Raw genomic sequence first — 11,366 nt, forward strand, 5'->3', positions numbered from 1 at the left:
TTGAGCCTATGCAGACCTTATGCATGCTGTCACAGTCTCTGTGAGTTCATATGTGCATCAGCCCTGGCGTGTCAGGAAGATGTTTCCTGAAATCACCCACCACCTCTGGCTCTTAGACTGTTCCCACCTCCTTTCCACATAGAACCGAGTCTTGAGGAGAAGGGTTTAATAAAGCCATCACATTTAGGGCATAGTTATCCAAAGTCCCTCACTTTCTGCACATTGTCTAGATATGAGTCTTTGTGTTAATTCCCATCTACTGCAAGGAGAAACTCTGGGGTTTTGTTTTGTTTGGTTTTGTTTGGTTTTGTTTGGTTTGGTTTGGTTTGGTTTGAGACAGGGTTTCTCTGTGTAGCCCTGGCTGTCCTGGAACTCACTTTGTAGACCAGGCTGGCCTTGAACTCAGAAATCCGCCTGCCTCTGCCTCCTGAGTGCCCGACTAAGGAGAAACTCTGATGAAGGCTGAGTGACCATTGTATGTCTAGTTTCATAAGTAATAGATTTTCGCCTAGGCCTATGACCTATTTAGTCTCAGGTTCTTGGCCACTTATGTTGTGTCAGGTATGAATTCCATCTCATGAAGTAGGCCTTAAATTCAATTTTTAAAAAATGGTTGGTTATTGCCATAACTTTTGTGCCACCACTGCACTGGCATATCTCACAGGCTGTCATGTGTCTCTAGGTGATACCGATTATTAACTTTCTCCCCTGGTAGCATACAATGTGCCTCTCAGCACCACAAACACTAGTCAGCGGGGTGAAGCTTCCAGCTGTGCAGCAGCTCCATTTGTCCACATTCAATGATATAAGTGGTGTCCTTCAGCACAGGACCTTATAGTCAGGTAATGGAGGGTAACCAGCAACCTTGGCAATGGTCTGTGATGATTGGGGGTCTTCCGCGGGGTCCCTTGGGCCAATGATTGAAAATGATATAACTCGTTTCTGGCATTGGAGGTTTACTTGTTGGCAAAAGGCATTTAGTTGGAGCAGCATCCCCCTCATTATATGGTGACTGTACTTAAACTCATCTTGTATATGGATATATTTTAAGAAGTTTCTACAGTAGTAGATTTGAAAAGCCATACGGCTTTTCAAAAGGCCTTTAGTGTATTAACTTATTTTTAATTCAGCAGCAAGAGCATCTCATCTGCTCTCAAAGTCAATAAGGATGGTTCTTGTCCTTGGGAGGTATAGTGGAGGAAAATGGAAAAAGGAAGGTTTCATTCTTTGCCTGCTTGCCCTCGTCTTGCTAGCACATCCATTCCTTTACTGGCATTGGAGTCTGCTTCTTTGAGATTCCAGCATCTACAGAAAAACAGATGAGACGTCCAGTTTGTGGGCTGAGCAACTATAGATTCCTGGACTTTCAGTTCACAGCTGACCATTGTCGGATTAGATGGACGGCAGCAGAGAGAGAGAGAGAGAGAGAGAGAGAGAGAGAGAGAGAGAGAGAGAGAGATTCATTCTATAAGTTCTGTTACTCCAGAGAATCTCACTAACATACCTTTGTAGGCATAAATTTTTTGCAACCTACTTTTTTATTTTATTTTGGAAAAAAACAAACAAACAAAACACTTGGTTTTATTTAGGTTGCTATCTGTATGCTAAGCCTCCTCCCTGACTCGAATCCTACTTTTAATAAGGGTTCAACTTCTCCTATAACCCACCACTCAGCAGAGGTCATAGAAGAGAAAGGTTATTGGGATATGGGGGAAGTGGATCTGCTTAGCAAGAATTCTTTGGGGGGCGAGCTTGATCTTCTTTCTCAGCAGTTCCGTCCCATAGCAAACATCAAATATGACCCAGGGGCTGCAGAGCAGTCCTCTAGGCGGGCAGACACCAGGCATGAACCAGCAGCTGTAGGTCAGTCAATTCTGAAGAAACAGAAAGACTCACCAACCAGCCTACATCTGGCCGTGGTGGCGGTAAACTGCCTCAGGAACCTCACTAGCAGTTCTTGGCCAAGTTTCTCTCAATGGTGTTGTCACCACGGGTTGAGCTCAGCAGTGCTATGTAAGGTGAACCAGTACGCGCATGTTGCTAGCAAAGATCAGCAAGGAGAAGCAAACCAAACCAAGGCTCGGTGTTCATCTCCCACGCCTCTGTGGGGTCATAGCTACACTCCTTCATCCCAAGTCATTTCCCGTGTCTGCTCCAGCAAAAAAAACATCCTTTCACCCTGTGTCAGCTTCAGAAAAAAAAAAAATTCTTTCATGAATCTTCTTTAGCAAGACATCCTTTCACCTGTGTGCCTCAGCAAAAGATCACTTGACCTAACTAACTTTCCAAAGAAACTAAAGTTTCCAGAGAGGAAGGTGGGTGAGGAAAGACCTGAGCTTCATCACAGGAACAGCCTTGTCTGTAATTTGGAGGACATGGTGACAAGACAACAGTGTGTGTATGCACAGGTTATGTTGTCGTTGGGGACTTGAAGGGCCTCCGAAGGTCTTTACTCTGAGCCCTGGTCATTAGCTGATGGCACTATTGGGGTGTGTTTAGAACCTTTAAGAGGTGAGATCTAGCGAGACGAAATGAGGTGACTGAAGGCATCTGACCCTAGTGGAGAGAATGGGACTCTAGCCCCTTCCTCTTTCCATCCCTGTTTACCCTTGTCCCTGAGCCATGAGCACCTTACTCTATCCTGTGGTTCCAGCATGATGCACTGCTTCCCATGGGCCCTGAAACGGTGAGACTACAACCCCAGGCTGATAACTCTATGTAAGTTAAGACAAACCTTTCTTCTTTCTAAGCTGATTGTCTCAGTTATTTGTCACAGTCATAGAAAGCTGGAAAGCAAGGGCTGGAATCCTGCCTGCCCAGGGGAGAGTCACACGGCACACGTAGGCACACGCAGGCTTCTTCCTTGCCGTAGGCATGGTCAACAATGAGAAAGCAAAGAGCCGGGTAGCCGCTATGCCTGTTAGTTTGCTGGCAGCAGCTCAATTGGTGGTTGGTGTAGCCAATAGTAAAGAGTTCACACATTAAAGTGTTCTGCTCCTGATGCCGCCAGTAACTCTCTCCAGCGAGCCCCCGCAGCATCTGGCTCGCTTGTCCCCAGGAGCGGCTAATACTTCCTTTGCCATTAACCCACGTAGTCAACAACCCCATATTCCAGTAACTAAATGGAACCGCCTACCTCGGGGTTGCATATCACAAAATCCAGTAACCCTGTAAAATCAAGACTCTTAAAGCTTAATTAACCAATCTGATTTATGTATCAATAATATCACAATTTACAAAATGCCGACACAATAATTTCAGAGCCAATTGATAATGATAAAAGCTTTATCCCGACTAATCTAACCTTACGATACCACAACTACTTGTGGCTGGTAAATGCCACACGGGTTCATGTCTGCAGCCATCTTCCTTCTCCCTTCTAACCTGAGACACTCTCTGTCTCTTAGTGCCTCCCCCTTTTCCCCTGTTCAATCACATGCTTCTTCTGCGCTAATATAATTGGACAGGGAAAATCCTGTGACATGAAAGGACTCTGACAGAGGCTATTTTTATTAAGTATTACATTATTAAGCATGTAAGTATTTCTATATGCCATCAGGCCACTGCTATTGACCCATAGCTATTACACTTTTATGGTTAAGAGCTGTTTATCCGGCATGTACACTGATGGCCCGTTTTTATTAACTTCTTGCTTATTTGTTACTAAGGAATATTTCAAATCCCACAGCTCTCCCATCACCACCATAGCTTCTTTAAGACTTAGCCCAACTAGAATAAATAATACTCAGTTCTAAGTTCAGGTCACAGGGATAAACATAGTGGTGTGTGCTCATAGTCCTAACACTTGGGAAGTAGAGCTGAGGACCATGCGTCTGGGATCCTTCTCTCACGGAGTGAGATCATGCCTCCAAGATGAATAGATAATGGGTAGATAGAAAAGGTATCATCGTCGTCGTCGTCGTAGATACTTTAAACCGTGTTCTCTATGTTTCATGTGATCTAACAGAGTTTCTAAGGTGACCACTTGCCCTAGCAGAGTCCCGGGATATTAAATTTAGAGTCATGGAACTTAAACCCCTTATTTTTCAAAATGAATTTATTAATTATTTTTTACTTATTCACTTTACATCCCACTCACTGTCTCCCTCCCAGTCATCCCTTCTCACAATCCTTCCCCTATTCCTCCCTTCCCTTCTTCTCTGTGTGGGTGGGAGCCCCCAGTATCACCACCCCACCCCCCGGCACATCAAATCTGAGACTTGGTTTGGTGCATCTTCTCTCACTGAGGCTAGACAAGGCAGCAGCTAGAAGACCGTATCCCACCCCACATTCAGGCAACAGCTTTTGGGATAACCCTTGCTCCGAATCCACATGAAGATCAAGCTATACACCTGCTAAATTCCTTATTTTACTAAAGAGGAAACCAAGACCTAGAGAGCTGGTAACACTCAGCTCTAACCTTCCTTGTTTTGACAGTTAGATAATCTCTCTCCCCACCCCAAAGCTCCCATGTTGAGTTTACTGTTGTCCCATGATCCCTCGAGAACAGTGTCATCAGTTGTAACAATCATTTTGGGTTCCTAGTCAAGTCTACTATATTATAAAACCTAAGCCAACCCTTGTGACTATTTCTGAGACACCTTATATTAAAACCAGGTTACTTAGAAAATAAGTCAAAGCTTTCTTTATTCATCCCTAAAATAACTTAATATAAGTTTCAAGATTTGACTATCAAAAGCATCAGGTTGTAGCAAAATAATTTGAAGATTTAGGCAAGATGAACTTGACACCTTACGCAGGAAAATGTCTGTGTCCTTATAAAGAGGTGAAGAATTTCACTTTGTTTGAAGTCTTTTTGTAAGACCTTTCTTAACATTTCACTTCCTGTCTAGATGTACTCTTTATAATGACTAAAACGTGACCTTGTTTGAGAGAACAAATAAAATCATTTTAAAAAATAATCAGGGGGCGACCTCTTCCTGCGTTCGCATGGTTGTTTCTGTTTGTGAGGCTTGTGGCTCTGCCCTGCCGATAGCAAGATGTCTTCAGGAAATGCAAACACTGGGCATCCTGCTCCCGTCTTCAAAGCAACAGCTGTTATGCCAGATGGACAATTCAAAGATATCATCCTAAATGAACACAAAGGGAAGTACGTTGTGTTCTTCCTTAACCCGCTGGATTTGACTTGTGTGTGTGTGTCCCACGGAGATCATTGCTTTCAGTGATCGAGCAGAAGAATTTAAGAGATGCAACTGCCAAGTGATTGGAGTGTCTGTGGATTCTCACTTCTGTCATGGATTAACACACCCAAGAAACAAGGAAGATTGGGACCCATGCACATTACCTTGATATCAGATCCCAAGCGCACCATTGTTCATGACTATGGATGGTGTCTCAAGGCTGGCGAAGGTCTCGCTCTCAGGGGCCTCTTTGTTATTGATGATAAAAGTACCCTTCACCAGATAACAATAAATGAACTTCCTGTTGGCCGCTTTGTGGATGAGATTATCTGACTAGTCCAGGCCTTCCAGTTCACTGACAAATGTGGTGAGGTGTGCCCGGCTGGCTGGAAACCTGGCAGTGATACCACCAAGCCTGATGTCAATAAGAGCAAAGAGTATTTCTCCAAGCAGAAGTGAGCACTGGACCTTTTTTTCTGCCAGGCAACATTGAGCAGCCAGAAGAAAATCTCGTGTACTCTGTTCATGCTTAAACACATGATGTGGCATGATCCCAGATAAGCCTTTCCTACAGGGCTGGGGATGGATGGTTAGCCTCTCTTCCCCTATTGGTAATGGCCTGAGCTGTGTTTTGGGCAGACCATCTTATATCAGTCACACAAACCAGCCTGTTAATTCTTTTTTTTTTTTTTAAATATCTATTAAACATGAATTCTGAGAAAAAATATCAAACACCACAATTCAAATTCACACACAATTGATGCACGTGTTTATTTGGTGGCATTCATTGAAAACCTGGACTTTGCTACACAGCAATACCTGTAACGCCCTAGAAACGGTCACAACAAAGAACCCAGAGGCATAAATCCATGTTGTGAATGCATTTCTGTGTGCTTATATGTCCAGCCTATTCCAACTTCCCATGACACAGCACAATTCCAGCACAATATAGTCTAGCCACAGGTTTGATGTTCTCCCTGAACTATCAAGTCTAGAGGAAACACTAATCACAAACAAAGACAAGACCCTGAACTTCATTGGATCTGTAAGACACTTGGGTGACTTTCCCAAACATCCTCACTTTCCAGACGCTAAAATCAGCTCTCCCTGAGAGATGACAGCTGCTTCAAGAGACAGGCTTTTCGACTCTCAGCTGTAGTTCCTGAATTCTCTGGATCCGGAACCGGAGCACAAGACCTGCCAGCCCAGAGTAGATGGGTGAATGGCTCAGGTAACTGCAGGAGGGATCCAGCCTCAGGAGCCTTGTCTTTACACCTCTGAAGAAAGGTGTTGATTCCTCCGTCCCCCGGGGTGAGGTTCCAAGTAGAAGAGGGCTAACAGGACACAGTCACTTGTGACTTTTTCCAGACAGGAAATTCTCTTTCATCTCCATCACTGCACCCACGACTTCTCACACTACTTCTGAAACTCAGGAGCATGGCCCCTGCCCTCCCGTCAGTCCCGCCAGTGACCAGGGATTGCATTTTCTATATCCTTTATTCTATGATGTGCGGCTTAGTTTCCCCCCCCCCGAAAGATTTTCACTTCTTATTTTAAAACATGTTTAGAAAATGTAGATGCAGTTGTTTTAAAGTTAGGTTAGCAGACAACCTAGTTCAACACATGAGAAATACCTTAGAGTTGGGATCACTGATGGGATCTGGGGAACCAAGGGATCAATTACACGTGGGAGGTGAGGCAGGTGTTTAAACACACACACACTACCACCACCACCACCACCAGCAGCAGCAGCAGCAGCAGCAGCAACAGAATAAGAATCTCTTTGGGAGGCAGAGACAGGTGGATTTCTGAGTTCGAGGCCAGCCTGGTTTACAGAGTGAGTTCCAGGACAGCCAAGGCTACACAGAGAAACCCTGTCTCGAAAAAACAAAACAAAACAAAACAAAACAAAGCAAAGCAAAACAAAAGAATCTCTGAGAAATGGGCCGGTGGATGTGGGCAACTGGTTGTATTGCTTTTATTACAAACTCGATCTTAGTCATTTTCTCCTCTCATTAGAGTTTTCGTTTTCTAATTTGTCTTTCTCCCTTCCCTTTGGGGTCCTCTTTTAACTTTTATACTTAATGCAGTGTTCTGAAGTAGGAGGGAGAATGGTTAATAAGAGCGACGCGAAGCCCCACGAGCGCCCCCTGCTGCTTCTCCGCTGACTGTACAAGTCCTTGCGATTCGAATTGGCAGAAGCACACTAGTTCCAAAGGGTGCTACGGGAACCCTTGTGGGTTTGCTTGGTCTAAGCTGCAGATTTCTTCATTGCTGGCTTTATAGACTCAGACGCGAGGGGAGGAGTCTCAACGTTTTCTCTGAACTATTGCTTAAATAAGTTTCTGGTAAAAAATGAAGTCAAACAAGTTCGCCGGGCCTGAAGTGGAATGACAGTAATGTTGAAGCAGTTAATTTTTTTCTGTAAAAAGTTAGAAAGTGATAGATATAGATATAGGTATAGATATAGATATTTGCATTGTATCATTTATGTTGTGCTTGCTCTATTTTCTCAAACATCTTAAAGTTACATATATATCTAATTATATATACAATTATATATATAGTTAGTTAGAAATGAAAGTAGTTCTTAAATATGACAACAAAAATCCAGTTAATAAAAGAAAAAGATAGGCAAAAGGAATTTTATCAAAATTAAAGTTTTCGTATATCAAGGGCACTAGCAACAGAGTGAAAACATTTGATTGAATAGAGAAAACATTTACAAGTCATGTATCTGGCTGAGCATTGATATTTGGAATATTAATAGTAGCTCCAATGATACACAAATGATGACTATGTACATGGAAACGTCCATTGAGTTTTGATGTGCATGAGGGAAATGCAAGTCAAACTTCATGAGGTATGATCCCATACACATTAGAATCAATCTTTTCAAAACCACAGAAACTGTTGGCAAGGATGATGAGAAAATGGAATTCTCTTTGATGCTGGTGTGACTATAATGTGGTGTAGCCCCTGTGGAAACTGGAATGATGGATTGTCAAAACTTAAAGACAGAATGACTCATCTGATCCAGCAACTCCGCTCTGGGCACACACTCAAAATCACTGCGAGCAGAGATCTGAGCAGTTGCGCATACATGTTCACTCCAGTATTAATACCATTAACCAAAAAAGATGTTCAATTAATTCCTCTTTCCGTAGAGGACTAAATACATACAATGTATAATATACATACCATGGAATATTGTTCAGCCTTAAAAGGAGGTAAATTCTGACACATTAACACCTGGAGGAAGTTTGAAAATACCACACCAGTTGTCAAAACGTAAATATTGACAGATCCACTTAAATGAAGTCCCCGGGAGAGTCAAATCTATAGAACTGAAAAGCAGAATCAGGCTTATTGCTATCTAGTGGGAGAAAGAGCACACATCAGGTATACAGAAACTACTTCAAAAGTGGACTTCTTCTTCAGTGTCTATTTGGTGTTTAACATCGAATGGTACATTGTTTCTTATCACTTTTGTGTCTATTTTTTTCACATCAAGTTCTTCATCCCTACAACTTTAACAAATTTCATTTGTTTTAACTCATAATATACATAAAATTGTCATTGACCTACAATACAAACACTAACAATAGAAGGCATGATGACTGTTTTTTTTTTAAATGCATGTGTTTAATGGATACAAAGTTACACTTTAGAGAACTTTGAATACTTCTCTAAAAAATAAGAAGGAGCGCAGTGGCTGTAACAGAGTAACATCACAAAGGAGGGAAGGGACAGCTGATTCAGGTGACCAAAAAGTCAGCACATGTTTTTGAATGAATGAGACAAAAACTAAACTATATATTAAAGATTCATTTGGATGTTAAAATTATTTTTCAGCTCAGGAAAAAGACTGCTATATTACTTATTTAGGAGAGGGGTGTCTGGATGGGATGAAGAGAGGCAGCATCCTTCTGTTTTATTTGTTGTGTGAGGTTTTTAGGGTCTTCCTTTTGCTTGAGCAATAAAAGATTCCATGGTTAAGCATCTAAATCTTTTCTGAAACATGGTCTCATTAGCCCAGGATGACCCTGACTTTCTAAGCTTCTCATCACCATCTCCCAGGCACTGGGATCGAGACAGTGTGCCCACCAGACCTGGGTTTTATGCAGTGCTGGGGACCAAATCCAGAACTCTGCCCAAGAACTCTGACAACCGATCTATATCCCCTGCCCTCAAGTATTGACTTCTTGGGTATTTATTATCTTGATTCGCTTGTCTACCACGCGATCTTGCCCTACGATTCAGTGCTGCAATTTGCTTTATGTCTGGACTTTATTGTTAGGTATGCATAATTTACATTCCTAAAATCATTGTTGGTCATTCCCATGTCAAACACGAGCTTGATTTCAGTGGCTGTCTAAAGGTCTTTCACCTGTGGCTAGGTCTGGGTTATGCCCATTCCTGTGTGTGTGTGTATATGTGTGCGTGGGTTTTTTTTTTTGTTGTTGTTGTTGTTGTTTTTAGTTTTGGTTTTATATAGTATGTTCAAAAAAACCAAGTGATTGAGTTTTCTATTGTATGTACACTGAGATTGAGCTGTCCTGTGTTGAAGTCACAGTGAGCCACAGTTTTACACAACGCAAATAAGATTCCATATTAAAAAAACAACTAAGAAAATGTGTGAATACTATGTAGAAGGAAGCGCAGTGAACTGGCAAGCAACAGACCCAAGTTCAAACTAAAACTCTTCCATGAAATACTCACTGTCTTCAGATCAGCTCTCCGAGTCAGCCATCACCAGCTCAGTGCAGGCAATAAAATCCACGTCAGGGGCTCTTGGGAGATAAATGAACTGTTGATGTTCGACAGCCCCAAACAATATGTTGGGGTGGGGGTGGAGCCTGGAGACCATTTCAGAGGGTGTTGGCTCCTCCTTACTCTCAGCTCTACCAAGGCCTCTTCAAAAATCATTTGTGGCAATGCAGGTGCATCTCGACAGTGATGCCCATTGCTCTTAGTTGGTTCTTCTGGTCTCTTCTATGACTCTTAGACCCAACCCAGTTATCGTTTTCAGTGGGTGATTCTTTTCTCTGTCACCAGTGTTTCCATCCATGTATACACTGACTGAAAACCTGCATGTGGAGAGATACACACACACACACACACACACACACACACACACACACACACACGGCTCTCCGAAGCCTATACGGCTCAGTGCACACAGGTCTGGAGGTTGATCTCTAATCATAGCTGTAAGAACTACAGGTTCTGGTTTACACTGACCCAATACATAAAACTCATTTGCTCCTCTGTGCTCAGAACCATTTTAGATCTAGATAAAAGTGTTAAGAAGAGAGAAAAAAAATGTCCATTTCATGATTTGGGACAGGATGGAATTCAACAAATGGGGACAGTGGGCTTGACGTGATTCACTTCTGAATCAAACTTATATATCCATTAAAAGCACAGTAGAAGCTAATAAAGAATTAACTGTGCCTAATAAAGAATATTTGCTTGAATGTAGACAGATTGATACCTAATATTAGCAGGTGTACGAAGTATGTGATGTCCTGTGGAGATGTCCATTGCTTCACATGGGCGTAGCCTTGCCAAGGACCACAGTGCCTCAAACACACAAAGGTGGCAAAGTTTTCCTCAGCTAAGGCTCAGGGGGATAGCAAAGCTCTCCTCTGGATCTGTGTGTGGATGGCGACCATACGTACGAAATGTCCACCATAGCTTTTCCCTCCTGAGTGTTTCCTGCCTAAAGATTCCTCCCCTACTTTGACTGCTCCTACCAAGATTAGGTGGGCTCTGTGCTCTGATGGGCTCACACCAGCAGCCTGGAAAACTCCATATGTTTACTATCTACTGTTGGCTATAAACCTCTAAGGTAGGTGGGTTATTTCTAGCTGAGTCCAGTTAGCTAGGATCAGTAGGAGGTCTCTGTGGGGGAGCAGTCTCAGGTTGTCTGGACAGAGGAAACTGTAGCTGATAGTTACCACAACCCTTGGTTTTAGCTGAAGGTCACACGGTGCCTCACGATCTGTACGCGCACCAGGGGAAGGCCCTGCCATTCCGTGGATCTGAGACACTGTGGTCCTTGACATGGCTGTGCTCCTGAAAATAATACACATTTGCTCGGGACTTCATTCACTCTTCACAGTTATGCACTGTATAGGTGTATTCAAAATGTCACATTTGCAGGGCGTGGTGGTACATGCCTTTAATCCCAGCACTCAGGAGGCAGAGGCAGGCGGATTT

The 11,366-nt window shown here is 42.9% G+C and overlaps 1 protein-coding gene and 1 pseudogene across 1 annotated transcript in view; one reads left to right on the top strand and one right to left on the bottom strand.

The window, feature by feature from the left end:
* Positions 1-261: 261 nt before the first annotated feature.
* The window catches only part of Helt (helt bHLH transcription factor), a 19,315-nt gene continuing 8,210 nt past the window's right edge, over positions 262-11,366 (bottom strand). The window contains exon 5 of the mRNA XM_021219343.1: positions 262-272. The gene's annotated coding sequence lies outside the window, so the exon portion shown is untranslated. The remainder of the gene's footprint in view (positions 273-11,366) is intronic.
* On the top strand, positions 5,001-5,602 carry LOC110336654 (annotated as a pseudogene).

This window comes from Mus pahari, chromosome 19 (genome assembly GCF_900095145.1).
Source record: "Mus pahari chromosome 19, PAHARI_EIJ_v1.1, whole genome shotgun sequence".
Taxonomy (NCBI): Eukaryota; Metazoa; Chordata; class Mammalia; order Rodentia; family Muridae; genus Mus; species Mus pahari.